At 46.5% G+C, this 25280-nt stretch overlaps 1 protein-coding gene across 5 annotated transcripts in view; it reads left to right on the top strand.

Moving 5' to 3' along the window:
- The window catches only part of Mapk4 (mitogen-activated protein kinase 4), a 124735-nt gene that overhangs the window by 45085 nt on the left and 54370 nt on the right, over positions 1-25280 (top strand). The gene's annotated exons all lie outside the window — the stretch shown is intronic.

Here is a 25280-nt window from a genome sequence, read left to right as displayed (position 1 = left end):
AGAGTATTTAGCTCTCCACAGGAATCCAGGAGTTCTAGCCAGATTTTCTTCTTTGGCAAGGCTGCCCCACAGGAGATGTGAGTGACCCCTTCCCCCTTGATCATCAGGTTAGAAGTGTTATAGCTGAAAAATAAAATGGGACCCAAGAGGACATGTGGCTTTCTAAGACAGCAGCAGAGCCAAGGCTAGAACTTGGACCTTTGACTCCAAAACCTTTCCAACAGAAGGACGTTGCAAACTTTGGAGGCATTTTATTACCTGAGGAGCTTGTTTCCTAGGAGGTAGATCCTTGGCTCTCTTCAGGTGACTGCAGCCTGAGGTCAAGGTCCTGGCTGAGCTAACTGAAGTTCACCTCACTGATTTCACCTGTGTTCCACTAAGGGCAGGAAGTGGTGCTGTGTGAATAGTTGTGAAGGATGTCATATGCTTGTGTTTGTTGAAAATTTTATACAACATGACATAGTGGCATGTACCATACATAGTAGCAAAAAGACTCATCCTGGCTGGGCTGGTCCCTAGTTGCCTTCATCCCTGCCTTTACTGAAAGCAGCTGTTCCGTCAGCAAATCTGCTCAGGTCTGCTTCTCTCCACATGCTGTCCTGTCCCTGACATTTAAATCTGAGCTAAATCATTTAAATTGTCACCACCCCAGAGACCATGGTGTTTCCACGTTTGCTTTCTCTAGGCCATTTATCAACTTCCAAGAATTGTTCCAGAGGAATTTGTAAACCTACAAATCAGGTCACATTGCTCTCTTGCTTGAACCAGTTCATAGCTTCCTAGGGTGCTTGGAATGGGTTGGAACTCTTCCTAGTGGCACACAGGCTTCTTTGTGCTCTGTCTGATGCACCTTGTCCCATGTGCTGGCTTCATGTCCACATTACCTGAGTATTCCAAACCCTGCCCTGCCTCAGGGCCTTTGGTCATGCTGGTTTTCTTAGCCTTTCCTTTCTCAGGTTAGTGAATGGTTTATTCTTATCTTTCAGGTTTTAGTCAAGTTGTATCTTTTCAAGTCAGCCTAGATAAGGTCACACATGGCCCTCCCCTGTCTGTTACCTTCATGGCTGGCCCCCACAGTGTAGCCTGGCTTATCTCCAGTTACTGGGCACTGATTGATTGTCTTCTTCTTAGTCTAAGTTCCATTGACGCAAAGAGCTATTTGCTGCACTGGTTCACAGTGCTAAGGGCAGCATAGATACATGAACCAGCACACAGATTCATACATTGACGTATGTGTACACATATACTACACACATTAAAAACAACAACAATAACCATAGTTCTTTTTGAAAAAGGAAAGAAAGAAGGGAAGGAAGGAAGGAAGGAAGGAAGGAAGGAAGGAAGGAAGGAAGGAAGGAAGGAAAAAGAAAAAATGGCAATAAGAAAGAAAGAAAGAAAGAAAGAAAGAAAGAAAGAAAGAAAGAAAGAAAGAAAGAAAGAAAAAAGAAAAAATGGCAATACCAGAGGCAAATCCTTTTTGTGATTTCAGGGTGACCATCGCTTTTGTCTCCTGTCTGACTCCAAATGTGTATGCCCTGGCCTGTGGCTTGTATAGATACGCTGGGAGTTAGGAGCTTGGTGGGGACAGCACTGCAGGTGTGAATTCATGCTTTTGGGACTGAGCTTGTCTAGAAGTGCAGGTGCCTTTGCTGGAGGGCCCTGTCTGTTTGTCACCTGGGAGCTGTGGCTGCCTTGGGTCTTTGGAGAACTTGTGTTCAGAAAAGGACCCTTGACAGCATTCAAGAGCTTGCTCAGGGAATGCAGAGTCAGCTGTCAGCTTCGTCAACACCCAGAGCCTGGCTAGAGAAGAGCTTGCTTTCTCTCTCAGCCTGGGGCACTGAATTTGATGCTAATTCTCTCTCTTGGGTACCCAAGAGTTGGAAAACACATGGAGATGAACTCATTCATATCTTGGCTGATGTGTGTGTGCCCCAGCGGCCCAGTGTGGAGAGACTCCAGCATACCAGCCTGGAGAGACGGGATCCCTGGGGCTGCCTGGGGCTTCAGTTCTTGTGTGCTTTTCCTAAACCAACTCAGCACAGGCCACCGCTGGTACAAGGACCTGAGTCTTTCACAGAAAATGCCACATCAGGGGAAGCTGGCCTCCATAACCTCCAGAGAATAAGTTCAGTGACCAGAATCCCAGGATGCTAACGGTCAGCAAGTGCCAAGTGTGAACCATGATGAGCCTCGTCTCCTTCCTTGCTTCTCACTTACATTGCTTCCATCCTTCTCCTATCCTGGCCTTTGGCATTGTTCTCCAAAAGCCCCTTCCTATCCTGTCCCCCACTCCTTAAAGACTCACAGGAGCCAAAAGCAAGCAAGAACCAAGTGTTTAGAACATGTGAAGGCCAAGGTACAAAGCACAGAAGAGGCAGGGAGCGGGTCCACAACCTGACCGTCATTGAGCTTCCAGTTGAAAGCAAGAGGTCAGGGATGCTCTTGTGAGCAAGGCCAACTATAAAGCAGAAATGCTGGTGGACTGGACCCTCCCAAGCCTCTGGAAGGAGTGGGCTTCATTGGTACCTGGTGTATTAGTCAATGTTCTACAGAAAAACAGACCTGTGTATGTGTGTGTGTATATATGCATGTATTTGCATATTGAAATTTATTGTAAGGACTCAGCTTATGTGATTATGGTGGGTGGTGTGTTTAAAACCTGCACGCTGAGCCAAGAGCTGGAGACCCAGGAAGAGCTGATGCTGAAGCTGGAGTCTAACAGTGTCTAGCTGAATCCCTCCTGGTTAGTGGAAGTCATTCTTTAGTTCAGCCCAGGTCGTTTAGCTGATTAGATGAGGCCTGTCCATATTATGGAATGTGGTAGGCAGTCTGTTTTACTTCTAACCCACTAGTTTCCTTGTAAATATTTAAAAAATTCTCTCATAGAAGCATCTAGAGTTCTTGCACTGGGTAAAGCCACCCCTGGATGCAGAAGGAAGGGCTGAGGGCTGTAGACCAAATGACTAGAGAAAGGCTCTTGCTTCTCAAGAAGAGAGGTGGACTGGATGGATGGAGTGGACTTGCTGGCACCTTGTGTACTTGTGTTGGCTACAGGATGAAGTTGGGGGTGTCATCAAGGCTATAGGAACCTATTTTTCCTTCTTTGTGCCCTTCCCTTCCCGGTCGTCCTCCTTTCTGTCTTTAAGCGTATCCCTCAGGGGAGGCAGAAACCCATCAGGGCACACAGGCACTGGCAAAGACGTTCCAGCTCACTCTAAACCCTCAGAATAAACCACCACCTCCAGTGTGCACCCAGATACCCCTGAGTTCTGAAGGACCGGACCTGGGGCTCTTTGCTAACATGATACAAGGGCATTCATCATATAGGTGTAAATTTCCAGGAGCCTGCTGCACAGGGAAACCAGCTTCCTGGCCAACCACAGGCTCCCATCAATCTGCAAGACAAATGACTGTTTTCATTGGACTTGTAACTAAAAGAGGGGCAGTTACCCTTGCAGCTCCGTGTTCTCCTTCCCGTCCTCCACGGGGCCTCTCTTCTGGCTCTTGCTGTTTCTTCAGCTGGGTTCTGTGAGATATCTTTCTGAAGGCAAGGTCTGAGAAGCTCACACACTATCCAAGGAAGTTTCAACGACCAGCAGTGGCCCAGTGAGACCACAGATTCTTCCTTACTGCTCCCCACCAATTTCAGAGCTGGCCTGGGCTCTGGAGGTCTCAGCCATTTCTTCCACTTCCTGCCAACATCCACCCCTGAGACCCTTCTCACCTGAGAGCCCAACTGTGCCACAGGGTTATTATCTCCAAACCAAGTTGTCCAGTTGCGGTGGTCTGGTGCCTGCAGCCAACAGTTTACAGCACTCATTCTTCACGACAGTGTTCTGCGCTTGGCAATGAGGTGCAGCACCATCGCATGTCAGACGAGTAGAGAGGGGCCTGGGACTCAGCATTCATTCATAATCAGTGCCAGGACTTGAAACAGCATGCATGGGATAGCCTGTGTGGAGATGACACAGTTGCCCTGTTGCACTAGGGCTTTCATTTGGATATTATATTATGTACAGGTCACAGTGGAGAGCCAGCCATTTAGGGTCCTCTCTTAATTTAGACAGTCTGGATGGGAAAACCATTAAGACTAACCAATAAGGTAAGTCTCCCAGCCACAGCCTTTTCCCTGATATGTTTGGTCTGGCGTGAGCCCAGGAAACCTGGAGCGTATGGGTGTTGGTGTTAGACAGACTAGGAGTAACTACGAATCTTGTCTTAAAGCAGAGGAAGCAGAGATTTAGTCATCAGGGAACAGGCACCAGCCAGCACCCCTCCCCATCTGTTCCCCGAGTTGACTCCTGGTGAGCTCTCTGAGGTGAGATTCCCAGACAGTGGGGGCTGGGCAGGAGGAGGCTAGGTTCCCATTGTAGCTTTCCCTAGATGCCCAGCAGCAGCTAGCTCAGCTAATTGGCAAGAAAGGGAAAGGAGAAAAAAAAAATAGTACAAATCTGTGAATTAATAAAACAGCCTTCAAGCAACCACCAAAATGTGTACAAACCATGAAGTAATTAGAAGTGTGAAGAATCCCACCATGCTCATCTAGGCTCAGCATGCGATCGCTTTAGGAGGCCCAGGACTGGCAGGCCTGGGGAGGGGAAATGCTTTCCATTGCCGTTTGGTCTCACCTGCCTGGGAGCCTGGGTTCTCCTGAACTCTTTTCAGGTTCCTGGCACTTTCCAAGGACCTGCTAAACTCAAAACTCAAAGAGTCTGCAGCCGTGAGCCTGCACAACACGCTGTCCTAGAATCTTGCAGTAAGGCTGGGGGATCTCACGAAGTACTTTGGGGACCTGTGGTCTTCTTCAGTTTTACTCTCAGCTATTATTTTTAGAAAATGTCTGTCTGAGGAAGAAACTGAGGCCCCCGAGAGCAAGGGGATATAATCCAGCTCCAGGTTGTAGTAAGTGGCGGCAGCAAGGCTCAAATCCAGATCTCCTGCCAACCTCTCCCTTTATCCATGCCTTTCCCTTGGCCTTTGCTGTATCTCTCAGCAGCAGTAGACTGTTTCATACCACAGTTTTCCTGACTAACAACCAATTTCAGAAATGTTTGGCCATGATGGCAAATGCAGATAAGTAGTTCAAACACAGTTGTTTCTTTGATAAACTGAGGCTCGGGGACCTAAAGTTACTTGTTGATTTTTCTGTCTCATTTTATATCCAGATTGGTCTGGGGAGAAGAAATGTGGGAAACAGTAGGGAAAGGGAGCCCGAGACTTAAGCCTTATCATATATACCTGGAAGGGTTGGCTAAGAACACTGTGAGCTTAGAGTTTCATTGTTTGGGCTTCCCAAGGGTAAGCACTCAAGTTCACTGACACTCTAGAGGGCCTTGCTTAGGGCTGAAGTGCAGCATACCAAGGGCTGGAGATTTGGAGAGCAGAACCCAGAGAGAATCATGTAACCAGCTTGACGTGTGTGGCTAATTCCCAGCCGGCAGCAAAAAGCTCCTGGGAGGATGGAGTTTACACAGTTTGCAGGCAGTCCAAGCAAACAACGGTGTGATTAAGTTACACACGTCGGTTAGCTCCATGGCCAGAGTAGGTACGTGTGTGTTCACTTAGGATGGAAAGTTTCGACAAAGCAGTTCCTACCTGCACAGACTTGTGCCCGGTCCTCACGTCTAGCCAACATGAAAGCGACCCAGGGTGGAGGGAAACCAGGGAATCAGCAACTCAATTTCTGTTCACCGGGGCACACTTGATCAGAAGTCATTGGAAATTTTCAAAACAAGGACAGGAGTGGATCACATGATATGTGGTCCTTCTGAGTGGCATGGGTGATGTCCTCTGAAGCTCGCCCAGATTGGAAGGGGGGGAGGGGAAACAGGGTAGGGTTTGAGGGCCAAGTGGCCCAGAATGGTCTACTGATGCCCCGCTGGAGGCTGAGAGCAGAGACCTTTAACTCAAGATTCCAGGGATGCCTTGGTTCCAAGGGGATCCGGAGCTTCCTCTGGCCTTTGTGCCAGCGGCTGTCTCGATTCTTGTGTTCCCCAAAGAGGAGAATCCACGTGGGAGGCAGTGGTAGAGTAACTAGCCAGAAGTTTAATTAGAAGGCAAGCAAGCAAGAAAGGAAGAACATACTTTTTAGTAAAAAAGCAGGCTGGGCCAACCAGCAGTGGCCCTGATCCTGCCAGACATGGGGCTTGTATTTCTCTTCTGTTTTCCTCTCCCCTGTGCCTCTTTCAGCTTGGGCATCTCTGGGAAAGGAGAGTGCTTTTCTCAGAAGCTCATTTTACCCAGAATGTTATAAGTAGGTGTGTAAGGTGTAGGGGCATGCGTAGGGATGTAGGTACCCCTGAGTTTGAAAAATTCACTAGGTGGGGGTAAGTTGGCAGTGCTCTGTGGGCGCTCCTTTGGCTGGTCTGTCTATCATGGCTGTCACCACCTGCTGTTATTTGTTTTGTCCTGAGGGGCCCGTTGGCCAGTCCTTCCTAGACCTCCTGCCTAAGAAGCTGGGGGTACAGAGACTGTCCCAGAGCAGAGAGCTGAAAGAGCCCCAGCCTCAAGTGAGTTTCACGAGTCCTGCCTTACTCATCCATTTCTTATCGGTAAATGGCCTTGTAACTATCTTGCCCTCCACCACTGAGCACACTTAGGCCTGTGAGAATGCCGCCGCTCAGTAAGCATTTTAATGAAGTTAACGATGCACACGGGCAGCGGACAGACACCGGTGTGCCACGGGGAACCTTTCAGACTCCTCTGGTTTGATAGAGGACGGAGAAGGACAAGCCCACCCCTCAAGGCCTTCAGCCCACCCACCCCTCAAGGCCTTCAGCCCACCTTGATTTGGATTGCTCGGCTTTACACGGATGCTGAGGTATGGTGGAGTAAAGCTGTTTTATCATTTCCTGTATCAAGCTCTCCTGAGCCATCCTGGGGATTCAGGGGCAGCAGGATGTGGCCTAGCGGCCCTGCCCACGACAGCTTGCCTGTTGTGCACTTTCACCACTCCATTACACAGCGCCACCTGCTTCTTGCTCTTCTGCGGGTCTCTACCTTGGTGGTTCCCATCTGACAGTCCTGCCATCTGCCTTTGTGGCCTCCAGGCAATTCTATACCCTCTTCTATTATACCTTCTGGACCAAGATGTGCAGAGGCTGCATAATTCCCAGCTCCATGCCTGCCAGTTTAGCTGCCGCTGAGTTTGATTTGTGGCTCCAGGTCAGCACCCTTGGTCCATTCAGTTACTTAAGGGTAAGTGGTGAGTGCCTTTGCTGGCCTGACATGCACAGTGCTCAGCTGAAGGCGGACAGGTTGACACACACCCTTGCTTTGGCTCTTACTAGAAGCAAGTGTCCTCATGGTCTATTTAATGCTACTGTGTGTGTGTGTGTGTGTGTGTGTGTGTGTGCGTGCGCTATTTTTGTTGATTTTACAGTTTAAAGTAGCCCTTAAACACAGTGCTGAAGTGCTGTGTACTATTCCTAAGTTCAGGAAGGATGCCATGTACCTCACTGAGAAGTATGGGATGTCACATATTGTCAGGTTCAGGAAACTCCAATTTTCCAAACTCCAAAAGGCAATCCATATATCTAGAAATGAGCTCAGGCTGGACTGTAGGATTTCTGACAGGTAGAGAAAAGCCAGCATTCTTTGGGAACTTGTGAAACCAGTTCCATCTGCCCAAAGAAGTGGTTTCCCTTAACCTCTGGCAGATGGGACAAATGGCTACTTGTCATTGCAAAAGCAATGCTGGCCTCCAGGCTCCCTCAGCATCACAGTCACCCTCATATATCTCAAAACCTCCACCCTAGTATGCTGGCTTCTCACCTCCTCAGGCTTCTCACCTCCCAGATACCCATTTGTTCTCTTTATAAGGGCAAGAATTTTCCATCTGCCCTCTCTCTTCTCTCTCTCTTCCTCCTTTTTTCCCTCCTCCCCTTTCCGTCCCTCTCTGCTCTATTCCTTTTAAAAAAACTCTTTTCCTAGTTGGTTTGTTTGTTTTCTGAGACAGGGTTTCTCTGTGTAGCTTTGTCTGTCTTGGGTTCACTTTATAGACCAGGCTGGCCTCGAACTTACAGACATCTTCCTGTCTCTGCCTTCCAGAGTGCTGGGATCACAGGCGTGTTGTCACCGTGACGAGCTCTGTCTTTGTATTTTGATATCCCCCCTCACCTCCTGCTTCCCTGGCCCTGATCATGCTCAGTCCACCTCTTTCTCTCTCTGCTCTGGAATCTTCCAGATGCCTCTCTGGTTGTTTTCTCATATCTACAATAAAAACCTTAACCATAACATGGAATGGTTGGTCATGTTGGCAGGTTTTTGTTTGTTTGTTTTTACTGCTCCTCCTGACCTGTACATACCTTCAACCAGACAAGAATATTGTATTGTTGTTGTTAATGAGAACCTGAGTGCTACATTCAGAAAAAAGGAGACTCAGGAAAGTGTTCTTGGGCTTTGGCGTGAGCAATAGAGTGCCTCCAGTAAGAACAGTGGGTGAGCATTCCCTAATTCATGCTCACTGTGGGTTTATAGGACATAACTGCCACAGCTAACAAGGATCACCAACTTAACGTACAAACCCTTCCGGTGCCCCAGGCTTCCCACTGGAATGAGTCTCTGGGCCCCTGTGATACTGTTCAGTGTGAGCGCTTGTGTGTTCTATATAACATATGCACCCAGACTCTGTCTTCTGATACCACTTGAATTATTGTTATTTTAGTCTCCAGCTGCACAGCAAGTCCCAGTAAAGCAGAGAACTGTTGATTTACACAGTGTCCCTCGTAGGGAGGTGAACAAGGAAGATATGCAGAACCCAAGAGTGGGGAAAGGGTTTGAATAAAATGTGCTTGCTCATAAATTCCTAGCTCAGTCAGAGGCAATACCACAAAGCTCTCATCAGTAAGCACCTGTGCACACCACAAACTTGGACAATAGTGTGTGTGTGTGTGTGTGTGTGTATATTAGTCTCTGCATCTGAGAAAGGCTTTACTACTGGATCTACAGGGCATGGTGTCTTATCAAACCTTGCATGCTGCTAAGAGGAAAGAACAAGATTCTAGCTGTCCTGCTGCAGAGCCCATGGTTCAAGAGGTCCTAGATGGAGCTCAGCATCCCAGGATGGGACATTCCTGGGAGGCAGTAAGCTACATAGGATGCTTGTAGGGAATGGACACCTGGGCTTCTTTCACTTCAACTGGAAGAAGCCAACATTCTTCTTGCTATTGTTGCTTGATTTCCAAGTGATTGGGAATTTTTCTAAGTTTGTTAGAATATGCATTCTAAGCTGGGCAGTGGTGCTGCGTGCCTTTAATCCCATCGAGGCGAAGGCAGGTAGCTCTCTGAATTCAAGGCCAGCCTAGTCTGCAGAGATAGTTCTAGGACAGCCAGGGCTACACAAAGAAACCCTGTCTCAAAACGAAACAAAACAAAACAAAACAAAAACCCTTCATTCTGGGGTCCAATTAAAACATCACCCTTGCCTTTCTAGACATGCTTCTCAATCTTTCTTTTCCCCTGAGCCATATCTGTATGTCCTTGCCTTTGGGATTTTCCTCAACCTTTCCTCTCACATTCTTTCGTGTTCTGTCCTATTCTGTTTCTAACTATGGATATTTGTGAGTTAACATCAGACATCTCTGGACTTTAAAGACATTAAGGACAGACTTTGAGTCTAGTTTGGCGATCTTCTGTGTGCCGCTATGTCTAGCGCAATTTCTAGTGTCTCATAGATTTTTGTGATTATACTATGATGATGATGGTGGTGATAATGATTATCGGTTGAATGGGGTAATATAATAAAAGCCCTAATAAAGGCTACAGATCTATATCTGGGTCCCTAGATAAAAAGGGTGGGTGTGCCAGTGTCAGCCTGTGCTCCTAAGTATATCTATCCTGATGAGGAAAGAGTTTGGATTATAATATGAGAGAGGACAGAAAAGGAACAGATCCGTCTACAATCTAGAGATTCCTTAGAGGCACTGGAAAATCCTTTCCCCTGGGAATATTTCGGGAGGTGCAGAATACTATCAATCTGTCTTGACCTGCTGCTCAGGAACAGTGGCCTTCTGAGAATGGACAGTCTTTCCTGCCCAGGCATCCTGGCTTTAGTTAAAATACGCTGGTCCCCGAACTGTATGGCAGAAGGGTCTGGCTAGGTCCTGTGTCCTGCTTTAAGAGACATAGTGTTGTCTCAAGAGTGTCTTCTAGGTATCAGTGATATGCTTGACAACACTGAGGGCTTGAGTCTTATCAGGGACCTCCTGATCAGTAGCTCCCAAGCCCAGGCCACTTAGACATGCAGCTACCTGTTAATCTCACTGGTTTTATAGCTCAGCTACCTTAAGTAGCTTCACACTGGGGATAAAATTAAATTCCTTAAATCTTACCTTAAGGCCTTAAGGTTATAAACCCTGTGTGATCCTCCGCTATGGTCTCCTTAGAAGGGTTAAGGTCAGGGATATGGGAGTTAAAGCTTATCTCTGATCACTGTGGAGAACTGTGAACCAAGAATTCTTTCAGACAGCCAACCCTGTCTCCTAAGGTAGAAAGAAAACAGCCTGTCGTGTTTAGCGATACTCTATGTCTGGGGCTTGTTTATAAGTGTGTAGAGCGTTAGGAAGAATCGAGGGAGCAGGTCAGGAAGCAAGGTAACAGCAATTGGGTGGGTGGAGTTCGGGATTTGTGTTTTCCAGGTCATTGCTGTTCTTAGGCAGATGAGCCATTTTCTGTGTTTCAGCTGCTCTATTTCTCTTTCTAATCATGGTGATAAATGCCAGCACCTGCCTTACTGTCAGCCTATGGCAAAGAGAGAGGTGTTTGGAACAGTGCTTGTCTCTGTCTGAGTAGGGTGGGGTACAATCACCAGGCACAGCCTGGCGTGCCATTTGCCTGGGGTGTGTGTTATTTTCCATCAAGTTCTGTTTTGGTTTTTGCTCTTCAGGAAAACAGAGATGTGTGCTCTCAGACTGGGTCAAGGACCTGTGAGGTCCCCAGTCCATTCTCAGAGCCAGAAACCTGACTGGGTCCCTTGTGGTGACTTGGACAAGGTAACTGAACACTGGACACTAAGTAGGTTTAGACTCCTCTGAAATTCCTTACATTATGCCATGCCTTGATTAATGGCATGAGTCACATCTTGCCTTCTATTTGACTAATACCTCTTATTGGCATGCCAACTCTTGTGGAGTAAGAGTCACCTGTTATCACTAGTTATTCCCCAGAGGAAGAAGAGGTATTTCTCTGTGCCTGGAAGGAATTCTCTGGGCTAAAACAGCCAGGCTCCGCTCCTGATTAGTGAGTCGGGAAACACCCAGGGACCATGAATTACTAGGGATGAAAATATATTGGTTTAATATCCAAATGACACTATTCCCATTATACCCATGTACTTCAGTATTTCTCCTGGAAGTTCTTAAGGCCTAAGACCATGGTTCATTCTGCCACTTCCCTTCTGTGTGATCAGATGCAGGCCCGGGTAGGTCTTTCATATTCAGGAAACCTGGTTCTTGGCCTCCATGGTTAGAATCCCCTGGGGAGTTTTCCCTGTCCTGATGCTCTTGTCAGCTCTATAGGACAGTTAGCTGAATCCCTCTGCACATGGGATCCAGGTTCTTTCATTTGACATATTTTCTACTTGACTCCAAAGAGCAGTCCCTACTCTAAGCATGAGCTGTTTGAGGATAGGAAACCTGCTTTTGTAATTGCTGTTTCTCCAGAGCTCCAAGCAGTGTTTGGGCCTCAGTAGCTGTTAGCACTTGCTATCAGCATTTCCTCACAGATGTAAACAATAAACCCAGAACAGAGCTCGCCCCTTCCCAGTTTCATCACCTAGGTATTTGCAACCCTATCCAACTAGGAATATGAATCAGAAACGGGATTCATATTTGATCTACACCCACTCCACGCCACTGCAACACTCAAGCCCTTCACTATACTCAGTGATTTTTTTTCTATACTGAATATCTCTCATTATGTCAGTGCACTTACTTACATAACCATCAGTCCCGTCCAAGGCCAGATGCCATCTTCAGGCCCCCAGACCAACTCCTGAACTGGGTCACCCATTAATACTCCTGGAGCAACCAAGCCATTCTCCACTCTATATTCAAGACCACCCTTTCAAAATTCAAATGTGATCCAAGATTAAAATACACCCGTGGGGTTTGGATGCGTTTAGAGAACCCAGACTCCTTTTCCTCATCCACGAGAATCTATGGGCTGCTGTGTTCTAGTAACCTAGGTGCCCCGGTGTGGCCCATGAAGTCCCATGCTACACTGTACAGTAACCCTGAGGTTGGGCATATGGGCCCCTGTGACCTACAAGGCCCACTGGCCTGGTCCAATGGCCCCGTGGAGTAATCTACTTTGTCAGTCTTCATCCACCTCATCCCGCTATCTTTGCACTCTCAGCATTCTTATGCTTCTGTCTGTCTTCCTCCATCCCAGGAGCTCTGTATACCCATTTCCTCCATCTAGAACATTTTCTCCCTCTTTTTGTCCCTCCTTGATTAGTTAATTGCTGGTGCTCTTTCATTTCTCGTCTTGTGGGCCCATAAGTTGGTGCAAGAGTCTCAGACTCCAGCCAAAACAAAACAAAACAAAAACCCTGTTGTGCTGTCAGCACCATGCTCGCCCCTCTGTGATTGCCTTCTTCAGCCAGCAACCCTCACTTCCATTTGTGTTGTTGGACTCATGCACTACTGCCCACCTCACTGAAATCCACCTAAGCAGAAGCTGTGGCTAGCTTCACTCAGGCTCGCCCTAGTGCTAGACAGAGAGAACAAGGCCGTGGAGAAAGGGCACAATCAACAATGACCAGCTGGATGACCCATCGTTCTCCCAGAACTGCTCCAAACTGTGCTGGTCTAGCTGCTGTGTGATCATTGAGTTTCCTTCCTCAGGAGGGGCGGGGTTGTGGGGGCTGCCTCTCCTCCCTGAGACCCATGTGGTTCCTAGAAGCACAGTTACGTAAAACAGCCCACATGACATGTCTGCTTAGCTCTATTTTTAACAGCCTCCTAAAGATCTATTAATATCTACTGCCATCAGTTGCTTTTCTCTGGGATTCTTTTAATGTTTCTTTGTCTCCTAGAACTTCCTCAAAGCTGAGTTAGGGTTTTGGCCTGCAAAGGTGTTTTGTTTAAATTTCTCACAAGAATTTTTTGCTTGTTTTAATTTTTATTTATGATTACTGTATATGTGTATGGTGTGTGTGTATATCTGTGTGTCTTTGAGTGGGTATGTGTGTGCTATTGTGTACATATGAATGTTAGAGAACAATTCTGTGAATTCAGGTCTTCCCTTCCGTCTTTATATGGGTCCCAGGAATCAAATTCGAGTCTCCAGGCTTGCAAGGCAAGTGACTTCAGCTATCTTACTGCTGCAGTTCTTCCTTCTCGTTTTCTAATTTCACCTCATGATCTCATGTCACTCAGGTGCTTTCACTCACATATTCGTGTCCTTGTCCCCCCATAATCTTGGGCCTGGGTGTAACAGACGTCAGGGTGAGTCTCCTAGCTCCTGCAGTAGCTGCTTGGTCATCCCCACTGCACCCCTCTCTAGTCTCAGCCCCCCTGGAAATAATACCCTGCATCTCAACATTTTTCTTTGAACCTCCCCAAAGCAACAGGAAAAAAAATGGACTAGACCTCAATTTCTTGTTTTTGTGACCTGTTAAGACACTTTTTTTTTTCTTTTGTCTTTGAGCCTCACTCTACTGATCTTAGGTAAAATAAAATGCTTGGGCTAGATTATGGAGAATTGCTCAGTAGTATTAAAAATATTAGGAACAATAATGGCAATAATCATATTAACTGACATTTATTAAAAATATCACACGGCCAAGCACTAAATATTTCATGTATATTTTATCAGTTCATTTTAAAATTATTCATTCAGCAAACAAAGCAGAAGTTTATGGCCTGTTTTATAAATGCTGGCACTCAAGCACAGTGAGGTTGAACCACAGAGCCAGGATTTGAACCCATCAGTACTGGCTCTAAGCCCTCTTTTTTTTTTTTTTTTTTTATTAATCAGTATTGTTTGATCTGTCCTGAAAGTTTATTGTTTCCATATGAGGTTGAAAAATTGTCTTTTCAATTTCTGTAAATAACTGTTGGGATTTTGATTGGGATTACATTGATTCTGTAGATTGCTTTTGGGAAGATGGTCATTTTCAGTATATTAATCCTACCAATCCATGAGCATAGATCTTTCCATCTTCTGATATCTTCTTCAACTTCTTTTTTTTAAAAATCGTAGTTTTTTATCCAAGTCTTTTGCTTGTGTTCTTAGAATTAACCCAAGGTGTGTGTGTGTGTGTGTGTGTGTGTGTGTGTGTGTGTTGAGGCTATTGGGAAAGGTATTTTTCTCTGAATTTCTTTCTTAGTCTGTCATTTTTTATGTGCATTTATTTTGTATTCTGCTACTTAACTGAAAATATTTATCTGTTGAAGAAATTTGTGTTTGGGGAATTTCTTTTCTGTTTCTGTATACTTGGGGTTCTATATGCTTCTCGTGCTACTCATAGGTTTGGTCTTTCCCAAGTGTCCCATGTTTCCTAGATATTTTGTTCCTGGATTGTTTTAGATTGAACAGAAAATGTTACCTTGTTTTCAACACCTGAGATTCTCTCTTCCATGCCTTGTAATCTGATGGTGATGCGTACCTATGAGGTTTTTATTTGACATACTAACTATTGTATTTTCAGTTTTATTTCAGTTTGGGTTTTCTTTAGTGATTTTATTTCTTTGTTAAATTCTACTTCTTTGTCTTTAACAGTTTTCATTATTTCATTAAGCTGTGTTTTCACAGATTTCATTAAGGGATTTATTCATATCCTTTTTAAGGTCCTTGAACATATTTGTAATTGCTGTTTCAAAATCTTGTCTTGGGCTTCTGCTATATTGCATTTCTCAGGGTCTACACAGTACAGTTGCTGGCTTCTCGAGGAAGCATATTGTCTTGGCTGTTCACAGTTGTGCTTTTGTATTGAGATCTAGGCATCTGGAGTTGTGGTGTTTGAGGTGTTTTCTTGGTATTGGTTTCTAGTTTTGTCTTTGTTAGGTGAGTGTTCCATTCTGTGGTTTCTGTACCCTCTCTTGATATGAGGCAAGTGTGGTAGGTAGCTCTGTGGGTTTCTGAGTGCTCTCTGACATCAAGCAATGGAGATGAGCTAGGCAGAAAGGTTGATAAAGGCCCCCAGAAAGTGATCGGGTGCCTGGGGTTGCTCCCGTGTGCAGAGCCTCCAGGGAATGGAGGTGGAGCAGGAGGAGGGGCTCCCACAAACAGGCCAAAGAGGTCATGATAGAAGAGAGTAAGGACAGTGGAAACCACCTCCCTGAGTCCCAGGGGCCACTGGATCCCTGATAGAGAGTGCTGACACACAGGAATGGAGATGAGCTAGAAGAGCCAAACCCTCACTCTTACATAACTCACATGGAGGACAGAGAGCAAGATTTAGAGTCAGATGTTAGAGGATTATCTCTGTTAGTTAGCTGTGGGGCCTGCCAGGCTACTTCTGTTCCCTACATGGACTATGAGAAAGTCCTACATCAAAGTGCAGAGCCTGCTAGGACCACTAAAGCAAAATTTCATAGCCTGGGCAACTGAGCAACAGATATGTTTATTTCCTCACAGATCTGAGCCAGCAATGGTAGTCTCTTCCACAGCCCTGACCTTATCTCACATGTAGCTGTCTTTCTGGGTCCCCTGTGGCCACTCCTTACTCTGCTGCTTGACAGTGATATTATTGAAGGACACTTATCCTGCTGGATTAGGATCCACCCTAATGACCCCACTTTACCTTAATTATTTCTTTAAAACTCTTCGTCTCCAAATATAGTCACAATCTAAGGTACTGGGAGCTTAGACTGAAACACGGGAGACACAGTTCAGACTCTAACAAGTGGATTTTTTAAATACAGTTTTAAGAGCATCTTATGTCCCTTCCTGCTGCCAGTCCAACTTCATACCCATCCTTCTTCTATTCTTGGGCAGCGGCGGGGTTTGAAGGCTCTGCTGGCAACATGTAAGTGACATAGGCTGGAATCTGTCTGTTTGGCAGCTGTTTCTAGCGTGGAAAGAAAGCCCTTCCTTAGTTTAGATTGCTCATGGCATAGTTTACAGTTCTCAAGTTAACATCGGATGCCTTGAAGTCTTGGAAAAATATTATGATACGTTGCAGCCCTTCAAACGTACATGGCATATTTACCTAAGGATGTTAGCTTGTTTTTCAAAAGTTGGCTTTACCCCTTCCAAATGGACCAGCTTCTTCTTCCTCTTATAGCTGGGCAGGAGAGGGATCAGCACTTTTACAAGTAGCAACAAACAGGTGTCTCAGGGAAACCAAATCCTGCCACGCCCCCACCCCATAGGTTTCTGCGTTCACTGCCTGGCCTTGCCTTCCTTGCTGGGACACCATCCCTTGGCCATAGCAGGTTAGACATGAACCATGCACAAGGAGCCAGGAGATTGCTCTCTTAGGATACTTTGACACAGTATGTGTAGAGCTACCACTGTGGAGAGGCACTGGAGAGCCTCTGAGAGAAGGGATCAAGCCGCAGCAGCCATTGCCTGGGTGCCCGCACACACCCAGCACCACACACAGTCCTTAGCACACGACCTTCAACTTTTACATCGCCCTGGAAGTCAGCTTAATGATCTACTTCCTCCCAAATGGAGGCTGAGGCTCAGAGAGATGCGGAGCAGCCTACCCTCTGTGACAGCAGAGGGTCAGGACTCAAGACCCTCTGCCCATCCACAGACCTCACAGGGGAGGAGGGCACTCAGGGCATGGTCAGGGAGGGCTGTGAAGTAGCCAGGTAGACAAGAAGGGGACAGCAGCCTCCTCCATCTGGAGGGAGTGCCCGGGTGCCCAGACCTGAAATGACCCGGCTGCTGCAGAAACCTGAGGAATGAAGCAGGCAGCTCAGCCCCAGCCTGTGGGTAAAAGGGAGCAGCCTTGACGAAAGGGAAGTGATTCCCCAAGGGCTAATGCCAAGCTTGATGACTGCCAATGGGAGTGAACCAGAGAAATAGAAACCTTTAAACCTGAGCCAGACTAGTTGAGTTCCAAGACAGGAATCTGTCATCTCCCTTTTTCGTACACAGTCTGTACTCTGAGAAGACTCTTTTCCGTGGCTGTCCCTTGAGTGGCTTTGTGAGCATGGTGTTTTGTTAAGGGAAGAATGAGGGGAGGCGAGGAAGGCTGAACTTTTTAATGTTCAGCTACTGCCATTTATCACTTTTTTGAGGCATGCTCTCACTATGTAACACAGGCTAGCTTCAGATCCATGATGTACTGGGATATGGCACCGTACATAGCCTTCTTACTTGATAGTGCGCGCGCGCGCGCACACACACACACACACACACACACACACAGAGTCAACCTGGAGGGGGGTTTAATGATAAGTCCTGTTATGACACCTAAAATAACAAACCAACCTCCATTCCTGGCCCCTGAAGGCATCTCTTTCCAAGAATTATCATCATCCCCCTTTCTCCTTCTCTTCTTTTCCTTTTCTCTTCTTTTTTTCTTTTTCCTCCCTTTTTTGCTCTCTCCTGTCCCCTCCCGATTTCTCTTGCCTTCCCTCCTCCTCTTGTTTTCACTCTCTAGCTCTAAAATGTGGAACATACAAAGTAAGCTGGCATCTTATGGGGAAATGCCAGTTCTTGTTTATTGGATTTGGATTGGCCTCTACCTTTTCTGAGGCCGTTTGCAAAGTCATAAAGATCTGTAGTTTTTGACCTGTGTTCAAAGGTGCCATAGGAGTTGAACTTTAAGAATTATATTGTCATCTCTTCTAAAACTGATTTCCCAAACAACACTTATATGGTCTCAATATCTAACTGAATCCCTTGATGTGCTTGTTTGATTTTTATCCATCCGCAGTGTTAATGTTGCCATCTCTTTTAGCTTGAAATAACTTGAGATTTTCAATGTGAAATGTTTTTTTTAATGTTTTTTTTACAACTTGTCATAAACTAATCTTTATGGATAAGGATTTTCTCACTAATGTGTAGAAATAATCTAGGTAATTATTTTACAAAAATAAGGTTCAGTGTTTTCATTGACTGATTTTAAAATTAAATGGTTAAACGTGAGTTTTTACTAAGTAGCATAGCCCAGTATCTGTTGCAATGTGTGTGTTTGTTTCCTGTAGTATTTTGTTATTTTAAAGTGTTGAGCTGTGACGTCTGAACAACCTTCAGATGAAATACTACATCAAAATTCATTTTCTACACGCAAAAAGAAAAAAAAGTTTGGCTCTGCAAACGTAACAGTATGTACTGAAGACCATTAGTGGTTTTAGTAAAAGACAGGGGATTTATAATTACAATAAGCAAATATTAACCATTGTAGAAGAAGTACAAGCAGAATCCTAATTAATGAATTTGCTAATTATTTTCTTCACTATATGGCTGCTGTTGCCTGTCAGCAGAAACGTGTTATTGTATATTTGGGAAGAGGAAATTTACTTGAGAACTCTGAAAGCCAGCCTACGCACTAAGCACCAAAGCTGAAGAATTTTACCTTAGGGAATTTTAAGAAATAGGGCTTGGGTGACTGCTCAATTGATCATTCTAAATTAAACTACAAAGTACTGGCTTTAAATTTGGCTTAGGGGGAAAAAAACTTGGCTGGTGTATGGGTTCTGCTGTCTTCCTGTGTCTTATTTTATAAGATGACCACACCAATATGCTAAGTGAAATAAAATTCCAAGAGATTACCTAACCCCAGGCTTACCAAGGCAAGCAAGGAGTTTCTTCAGGAGCAGCTTCACCCCAAATCCAACCCCAGGGCAGCACTCCAGACAATGCATGCCTGTCATTTAATTGTCTTTGTTTACCAGGAGTTCAACAATGCTGAGCCATAGATATGGCCTGTGGTCTGGCTGAGCAGGGAACATGGTAATGGGGCTCAGACCTGGTTCAAGCTTGGGTGGACCTTGTGATTAATACCATGTAGGAGACTATGGAGGTCATTGGTAAAGGGTTTCAAACTTCAACCTTCACAGTGAGACGAAAGGCCTGTGCTACCTTCTGTAGCTGCCTTTGCATTCTTGGGACAACAAAGAGGTGTGTGTGTGTGTGTGTGTGTGTGTGTGTGTGTGTGTGTGTGTGTGTTTCTGGCATGAAACCCAGTGCTTTATTCATACTAAGTAGAAGCTCCTCCACTGAGCCCTATGCCCAGCTCTGCTTTTTTGTTATTTATGTCTTGGGAAAAGGAAAGTCTGAACCCACTATCCCATCCATCCTTCCTTCTTTAGGCCCCCTCACTGAGGAACTTGAGAATGCAGATTCTCAGGTCACCTCAGGTCACTGAACCAGGAGCCACTGCAGGCTGAGCCAGCTATGCATTAGCAGGTTGGAGGTCCAGTGCCCCAGGAAATGGCTCATGTGTGTGAGAGTGCATACAAGAACCATATTTGAGTCCTGGCTCAAGGCACAGCCACTAAAGGGGGAGGCAGTTTGGGCTCAGGTACTTAGTTTGTTGAGTTTGGGTTCCCAACATTCTCTCCTTGCTTACAATACATGCTGTGGATGGTCTCGCAGGATGAGACTGCTGCCATGTCTTCCACTGGCCTTTAACACAGACACATAGAATGATCCTTTTGCGGTCAGGACCCCTGCCTCCTGAACACTGGGGTTATATGTGTGTGATACTATGCCCAGCTTTTTACACAGAAGATCAAACCCAGCTCTTTGGGTTTGCCCAGTGAGCACTTTGCTAACTGAACCATCTCTGTAGCCACTGAGCTTTTTCTTAGTCACATCTCTCTAAATTTCCTCCCATCTTGCATTGTTCACTGCAACTCTGAACAACTCCTCCTCCTGCCTTCCATCTGGAGTTTAGAGAACATGATGGTAGGAGTGTGAGGAGGAAGGAATTGTCTGCTTTTCTCCTCAGAGAGGACATTGGTTGGGAAGGAAGCTGCGTTAATACCAACTGTGAATAAGCCTGCTGTCTTAGCCCCTCTGTCCAGCCCCGGCCTGGGTCCCTGTGTCAGCAGGGCTGACTGCATTTCCCCTCAGCTGATCTCACGCCCTGTTTCAACTGACCGCACTGCACTCTGGACTGAGATTTAGCTTTCCATCTCTTGTCCTGCGAGCATGCCCTGCTGGAGGTCTCCACAGCTGAGAGTTACTACCGATCTGTCCCCTGACCAGCCATAGCTCAGCACAGCTGAGCCACCTCTCCACCTTTGGAGCCACTGCCCAGTAGGACTGACTCCAAGATTGAGAATTTCTGCACAGTGAAGGGGAAACTGCTTGGATGATTTTCCCCTGTGGTGTGAAGAGGGGAGAAGAACATGATAGTGTTGAGTAGTGCCCGTGGCGGGTTGCCTTGGTAACCGCCTCCTCTGGAAACAGCACCCGTTCGTTAGTCCTGTATGAGGTCCTCGGAGTAGAAGGAGGGAAGGTGGCTGTCACGTTGGAACCCCTGAGTGACAGAGATCTCTGGGAAAAAAGTCATACTTGTCTGGACATCAGGAGTGTTCCAAACTCTTGTGACATGCCAGCTGACACCTCAGAGTGGCCTGAGAGAGTATACCACCTCACTACAGGGGCTGATGCACTCTCCAGTAAATTCATCTCTACTCCTCTCTCTGGAACAGCTCCTATGTCCCCTTTCTTTCCCCTGAAGCCAAGGATATGTTTTTTTTTTAATTATTAACATTTTAATGTTTTCATTTATATTTTATTTCTTTTTTGTTTTGTTTTGGTTTGGTCTGCTTTTTGAGACAAAGTTTTTTCTGTATAGTCCTGGCTGTCCCAGAACTTACTCTGTAGACTAGCTGGCCTCGAACTCAGAGATCTACCTATTTCTGCCTCCCAAGTGCTGGGATTGAAGGTGTGTGCCACCACTGCCCGGTTCTCCTTTTTATTTTTTATGTGAGTTGGTGTTTTGTTTTCGTGGATGTCTGTGTGAGAGTATCAGATACCCTGAAATGGCATTACAGACTGTGAGAGCTGCCATGTAGGTACTGGGAATAGAACCAGGCTCCTCAGAAAGAGCAGCCAGTACTCTTAACCTCTGAGCTGTCTATCTCTCCAGTCCCTAGGGTATAATCTTTTGAGTTGCCAAAAACATCATCTCCAGATAGCCCAGGGGATGCTCAACTTATGTCATAGCCAGGACATAAATTTTCATACTTGGAACTTAAGTGGAAATTACAGATCCTCTAGAAGAAGAACCTGGTATCAGTGTGGACAGCTGAACTCAAATCTTGCCTGAGGTTAGGACAAAGGGAAGAGTAGGCATGTTTGAAAAGAAGGGAGGTGGGGCCATGTTAGAGGAAAGAAAAGAGCAGAAGGCACCCTGGAACCAGGCTAACAATTCCTTTTCCCCATTCGCACCCTCTCCCATGCTTACTTTCTGTCCTCTTCTGTGGCCTTTCTGAAACAAACGTGTAGTGAGGAATTGGGGAGAGGATTCACAGAGGGGAACTGTCTTTAGGAGATAAGATGAAAGATCTGGAGGCCAGGAAAGAACAGTATGGCAGAGTGATGGAAGGTAGAGTTGGCTCAAAAGAAGCTGCAGTCAGGTAAGGAATTAAAGCAATGTGATTAAAGAAGGGGGACGAAGGCCAAAGCTGGGGAAGGATGTGCTTCAAACATGGCCATAGAAAGTTCTCATGCGCTACACACTCTCCAGCCTGGGAGAGATTATATTTCAGAATTGGAGTTGGAGGAGAGCTGGGATCATGCATATCTGTGATGGATTGTGTATAATTGTTAGATGCTATGTCTAGCCCCTTACCTATGGCTGTGGTGTCCAGTTATCTCTATTTAAAATCTGGTTGTTGTCCCATTTTCACAGATGGGAACAGTAGGAGAAGAGCAATCTCATGTCAGAGGCATGGGCACTGACCATTCACAAGTTGGACTTGTCATTTAGAACATAGTTTGGCTGTCAGGACAGCACCTAGAAACTGGGGCATTTAATTCACTTAGTACTCAATAGTTAGGGTCTAGTAGTTAAGTGCCAGTACACTGCTCTTCCCTTTCCAGCTGTATAGACTTGAGCCTCAGTTTCTCTGTTTGTAAGATGGAGGTGAAACCACAGAGGGTAGGCTTGTGCAAGGACTGTCTGCGGGTCTGCCAATGGCCTCTTTCCCCAGACTTTATCAGACCTCCTCCTTCACAAAGGACAGAGGAAGTTGCTTGCCTCTTGCTTGGGCTCTTTTAAAACAAAATCAAATGGTAGGTTCTCTCACCCCAGGCTGACCTGTTCCCTGGCTGTCAAGATCCACCCCATCAGACCTTTCCATTCCTCCAGCACAGACTGACTTCTCAAGGTCACGATACTGACACCCCGCCCCATGTGTGCTCCGCCTCTCGGCCCAGATTCACTCTTCAAGTCTCGACTTAAATGTCACTTCTTCAGGAAGTCTACCATTGTTCCCCAAAGTAATTGGTCCTCATTGCCTCCACTCTTCAGCATTTCATGGTTTCCAATCAGACATGCACCACGCTTGAGCCCTAGCCAGTCTTTCTGTCACATCAGCCTCTCCACCTCTGAACTGTAAGTTTCCCAGGGCTGAGGACTGTGCCTGCTTCATCTGCACCTGAATCCCACTGCCTGGACCATAGGGCTGCTAAATAAATATTGTATGAAAATATTAAATATTAAATAGCACTACGGGCAAGTGCTTTGGACAGTGGAAAGTTGCTTTGCAAATGAGTTTTCGTTTTACTTTTTATTGCTGTCTTCAGGGTTACCAACAATAAAAGAGCTCTCTCTACAGCAGCTGAGACTGTTGGAAGAATTGAGCAGAACAACTTGTAAGGAGGGCTTAATCAGAATGGCTCAAAAACTACGTGATTTCTTGTGCCGTTGCTGCACCCAAAGAAGGAAGATTTAAAATGTAAAAAATAAAAAAATAAAAAGTCAATCTGAGGGGACAGTTTGTCTTCGGTCTCGGAAATAAGCTGAATTTAACATCCTGAGTTTGTCAGTGTGTGATCTGATAGCCAGGAAAGAAACGTGAAAGAGGGAACTTGTCCAGGACTGCCCTGCTCTCTAGGTTTGGTTTTGGTTGAGTGGACTCCTAACCATGCTCTTTGACATCCTGCCTGCAAGTGACACACAAGAGAATGTACTGTCACCAGGATTCTACTGCCAAGCATCTCCTCTGCTCAGAACACTCACGTTCTGTGTTCTGGATGCACAGTCCTACACAACCAGTTACACACACATACACATACACACACACACACTCAGGTTCGCTCACTCTCACTCCCCACCCCTTCGGCCCTACATAACCCCACAGTTGGCCACTCTTCTGCCTCATTCCCAGGTACTAGTCTGTTGTTATCTCTAAGTCCACCCCAGTGTTGCTGCTCAGCCATCAGCTGCTCTCTCACACTGCTCCCCATTGGCCTTCTGCCCTTGCCCTGTGCCCTGACCCTAGCTCCCCTGGCCAGCCACACCCTCCAAGAGATGCTCCTTCAGACACCACTGCCCTGGCCCCTTCTTGCAAATGTTTTCCATCCTTAGACCCAGTCCCAATCCTACCCTGTATTTTCATTTAGCCTTCACCTTTTAATGTGCCAGGAGCTGTACACAGCGGGGACATCAGGGTAAAGTAGCCCCTGCTCTTGTCTTGGGATTCTCAAGCTAATGGAAGAAAACCCAGTTAAGAGATAAAAGCCTGTGCCCTGGCCTGTCAAGAAGCCTGTGTGTGTGCTGTGAACAAGGAGGAGGAGCAACTCTGGAGGTGTCATTTCCCCTGAGAAGGTGACAGTACCTCCAAGCAGAGTCATATGTGGACGGTCTTTCACAGTCTAGGAAGGTGGCAGTGCAGGACAAGCACCCCGACGCAGGCCGTTCACAGAGAAGCTGGAGTTGAGGGGGAACACAATGATGAAGGTCTAAGTTGGGGTGCTGTGAGGGAGCTCGGGCTTGAACCTCTGTAGTGGAGAGCTAGGAAAACAATATTACAATCAGAGAGTGAGAAGAACAGAGGCTGCGAAGTGCAGCGGGAGATGGGGAGAGCTGTGGGGCTTCTTCTGAGCCTGCTCATTGAAGGATCCACTGATTTTTGTGTTTCCGTTACAAGGAAGCAGAGAAGAATGTTCTCTGCTCTGCTGCTGCCATGGTGACAAGATATAGTGCAAGCAGACTCTACCTGGAGAGATGCTCTCACCTGTGGCTCCCTGGGTCAAGCCCTGTGAGAGGCCACACAGCCAGGCCTCAGGCAAAGGTGAAAAGAGGTAGAATCCTAAGCTCAAAGAGGCTCCAGGCCAGTGGTTCTCAGCCTGTGGGTCACAACCCCGTCAGCAAACCTCTGTCTTCAAAAATATTTACATTACAATTTGTAACAGTAGAGAAATTACAGTTATGAAGTAGCCATGGAAATAATTTTTATGGTTGGGGGGTCGCCACAGCATGAAGAACTGCTTTAAGGGTCGCAGCATCAGGAAGGTCAAGGACCGTTGCCCTAGGTACAGACAAGGCAGTCCCACCTCTTCTCCCAGGCATCTTTGCTCCGCACTCAAAGGAGCACAGGGATGTTTGGCCCCTGGAGCCAGGGGAATGTGAGCCTGTATGTCTGCCCTCCTTTGAAATCCAAGTTTGCAATTTTAGCTTTAGAACTAGAAACAATCTACATCACTAGCATAAAGAAAAATATTTTCTTAGTGGTAAAATAAACCCTGGTTCTAAAAGCAGCCTTCTTTCAAGCCGGAAGTCTCGCTCAGGTCTCTGTCGCCTCTGTCCCCCAGTGAGCAGCTCTGTACTCGGCCTGCTACAGGTGGAACAAGGCCAGCTCTGGCAAGTTGGCTTCACACTCTTTTCTGACTGCGTGGCACCATCCCACCCAGCTTCCTGTATGTTCTGGGGGCCAGCTCCAGCCACAGTGCAGAAGCCCGCTGCTATGCCTTCTCCTTTAGGCCCCAAGTTGCCTGCTCCCGTGGCACTGATGAGGGCAACTTGGAAGTAGGGTCTGTCCACAGCCTGGGGTGGCTACGGCCTTTCCCTGGCACTGACTTTCTCCCCTATCCTTCTCACATGGGGCCTCCAGATCATACCAAAAGACAGAGCTTGCCTCGGGCTGGTTCCCCAGGCTCAGTAATTCCCAAAGTTCTTTATCTGGAACAGAGAGATAGGAAGGGGTGGAAAGAATGCTCTTCCACTGTGTCACTGACTAGCCAGACTTTCCTCTGCACTGGCTGGAGCACTAGCCTGAGCCTGGGTGCCAGCCCCATCCTGCATTCCCAGCTAACTCCTTCCACCATTGGGGAGGGGAGGGGAGGGAACCCCGGTCCTGATGCAGGGAGAGCTGTCCAGACTAAGTCCACATGGATCCTGCTGCTGCCAGCTATGC

This window comes from Psammomys obesus, unplaced genomic scaffold (assembly GCF_907164565.1).
Source record: "Psammomys obesus unplaced genomic scaffold, mPsaObe1.curated_primary_1811, whole genome shotgun sequence".
In the NCBI taxonomy this organism is placed as follows: Eukaryota; Metazoa; Chordata; class Mammalia; order Rodentia; family Muridae; genus Psammomys; species Psammomys obesus.
This window is presented reverse-complemented; position numbering and strand designations above follow the sequence as displayed.